This window comes from Dipodomys spectabilis, unplaced genomic scaffold (assembly GCF_019054845.1).
Source record: "Dipodomys spectabilis isolate Male_0828 unplaced genomic scaffold, ASM1905484v1 ptg000268l, whole genome shotgun sequence".
Taxonomy (NCBI): Eukaryota; Metazoa; Chordata; class Mammalia; order Rodentia; family Heteromyidae; genus Dipodomys; species Dipodomys spectabilis.
Window position 1 is genome coordinate 181,016 of NW_024870945.1, and position 3,347 is coordinate 184,362.

A 3,347-nucleotide genomic window follows, 5' to 3' on the forward strand; every position below is an offset into this window, starting at 1 on the left:
TGCCTCAGTGTGTATGTGCATGTTTGTATGTATGTATGAAAAAGCCTCAAGCTCTTATTCATCAATCTTGCTCATGACTGGTATTCCATCACCTGAGCCATTCTTCCAATCCAGCTTTTGGCTCCTCAATTATAGGTACTGTTGCAAAGACTGTTCTTCCCTAGCTGGATGCAAACGGAACTTACCAGACTCCTTTACATTCTTAGGTTTTATTTCTCTAGGAGTATCAACTTTTAAGCTATAATCATTTTTGTGAGTGTAAGTCTATGCTCTAGCCCAGTTTTTTAACTCAAGAATTCATATAAAGATAGATGAATATACCCATTACATATGCTGAGTGTACACTGTTAGAAATGTGATAGTAAGCTGAGTGGTGGTGAGATCTGAGGATTGGGGTTCAAAGCCAGCCCGGGTAGGAAAGTTTCAGAGACACTTTTCTGCAATTAACTACAAGAAAACTGGAAGTGGCACTGTGGATCAAATGGTAGAACATTAGCCTTGAGCTGAATAGCAGAGGAACAGTGCCCAGGCCCAGAGTTCAAGTGCAAAGACCACCACCAACAACAATAAATATATAAGGAAAGAAAAAGAAATATCATCTTAGCCAGCAGTTCATTACTAGTATAAGCCCTGTTCTCTCAAGATGGATTTTTTTTTCCAGTTAAGTCCATGCTCTTATATCTGACTTGCATTGGAACCAGAATTATACTTCCATTCTACTTTCTACAGAGTTGTGTGATTAGCAAGCGTGATTTAGGAAGGGAGTGGCCTCATACTTCGTGTTCCACCTAGGAGTAATGCTTTCTCTATAACACTCCCATAAATCTGCATACTCTACTTGGCTTTATTGTTTCAATGTTGTCTTATTTGTAGAGTCTTCTATAGTGTATTGAACCCATATATTTTAACACAGAACTTCTCTTTCTCCTCTTATTGCTATAGTTTCCCTTAATGTTAACTCATATACACCTGGGAAATAATGTGTTGTACATACACTCACAAAAAGAATGATCTGAGAACCTTCTTCCCATTTAAAATTCACTTTAATTTACAGAGACCTTACAAAGTTTGAACTCAATATACTCATGGATAATATACTTATAAGCAATATAAATTTCATATTTTCTCTTTACTGTTTTCTCTGAAACACATGTTACCTCAGTTCCAAAGGTGTCCTTGTGTTATTTCAGTGAAGCCAGAAAACATTCATTATACCTCAAGCAGCACCATCGATTATTACTTGAAGTAATGGTAACTGGATATGGAAACTGATCCCAGGAGAGGAATGGAACATTGAGGAATGACAAAGTTCAAGTTAACTTGTGCTTTCCTTTCTACTGTACAAGAAAAGAATCCCCAGGCTTGAAGGAAACTCTGTCCTGGACTTTTTTGAGTATGTTCTTTACTCATATAAAACTTTTCTGTAAAGTTATAGTTGAGAGTATTACAAAAAGAAATAATGTGTCATTTGAAAGCCATCATAGAACAAAAGGAAATAACATTGTTTTAAAAGTGTTCTACTGCAAAGAAACAAAGACATGGAGGTTTTAAAATGCCTTATGGATGGATATTTCACCCCTGAGATGAATCTCTATTTGTAGGAGTCAATTATCAATTTGTTTAGTCTGGTCCTGAGTTTTCCAGAGCAATAAGGATTCCAAAAAAGCAGGATCCAGTGAGTATGATCACCAAAAGGAGCCTCTTGTCAAATGAGTACTCCTTTAAGGAGAGTCCCAAAGAAATATCTGTTGTTTTTTTTTTTTGTTTGCTTGTTTGTTTAGTTTGTGCTGGTTCTGGGGCTTGAACCCAGATGCTGGACCCTGTCCCTGAACAGTTTTCTTTCCTGCCCATCTGCCCCCAAAGCTAGTACTCAACTGCTTGAGCCAAAACTCTACTTGTTCTTTTTTGGTGGTTCATTAGAAATGAGTGTGACAGACTATCCTGCCTGGGTTAGCTTTGAACTAAGATAGTAAGAAAGCTAAGTGACATCAACTGAATAGACTTCTCTTTTGAAACATCTAATATTTGATGAAGTTTGTAAAGCTAATATTTGACAATTTTTAAAAGTAGAGAATATGTCCAGCAAAGAAGCCATAAAGTAAATAACTTAGAAAAAGTAGATTTATTGAATCATTTTGGAATTTATTTTTCTGCTTGGGAAGATTATTAATCTTGTTGTTCCTTTGGGGGAAACAAAGTCATATTTCACTTTATTTCTTAGTCGTGGGGCTTGAACTCTGATCCTGGGCGCTGTCCCTCAGCTCTTCAGGTCAAGTTGAGTGCTCTACTACTTTTGCTACAGCACCACTTCCGGGTTTCTGGTGTTTAATTGAAGATAAGGGTCTCATGGGCTTTCCTGACCAGGCTGGCTTTCAACCACAATCCTCTGGTCTCAACATCCTGAGTAGCTAGTATAACAGGGGTGAACCACCAGCACCTGGCTCATATTTGCATTTATGTGCACTGAATGACACTATGTAGACAAACAATGGAAATTTGAACCCAATGATGCCATTGCAGTTTTTCAGAAAATTTGAGGTAGCAATAAATATGTCCTCCTTTTCCATTCTGTTACATTAATGCCTCATTAGCTATGGGACCCCTCCATTAGCATCCTCTACCATCTGTATGGGTGTATTTAGTATAAGGAAATGTTCATAGAGAAATATAGAAAGATAGATTTTTAGAAAGCAAAGCATATCGAGTATGAAAGAACAGCATAGAGAGAGATACATTTATCACACAGATTAAGAACTAGCCTAAGAGATTTACAATGCTAAAGGCAATGAGGAATAAGCCTAGTTGAAAACCAGTTCTTCAATAACCAAAATTGTTTTGTAGAACAATTTCTGGTATACCTTAGTTACTATCATTCATTCCTTCCATCTGGAGTTATTTTTTCTCTTGTGTCACAACTATTAATTAGCCTCTGCCTTTTTGTTGCGGTCACTGACCAAAAAGGTTTCTAAATGTCACTTAGATTACCCTTCTCTTTGTGATTAGCAGTGACCACACAAAATCCTGGAATCTTTGAATTTCCAGAATTAATCTTCACCTGACATCTAAGCACATTCCTGGCATTAATTGCTGTGACCTAATAACCAAAACTTTCTTTAACACATTATTATAAGTAAAATACATGAATTAGAGACTATTGTCAGGTGTCAGTTTGTAAGGAGCAATTATATATTCAAAGTATGAATTCTTTATTTTGCATTTACTAATTTTTTTCTTTTTATATTGTGAACATTCTGTACAGAAGGGTTACAATTACATGGGCAAGATGAGTACATTTCTTATCAAGCATTGTATCCTCCTCCTTTGGTTCCCCTTCCCACCCTCTCCCA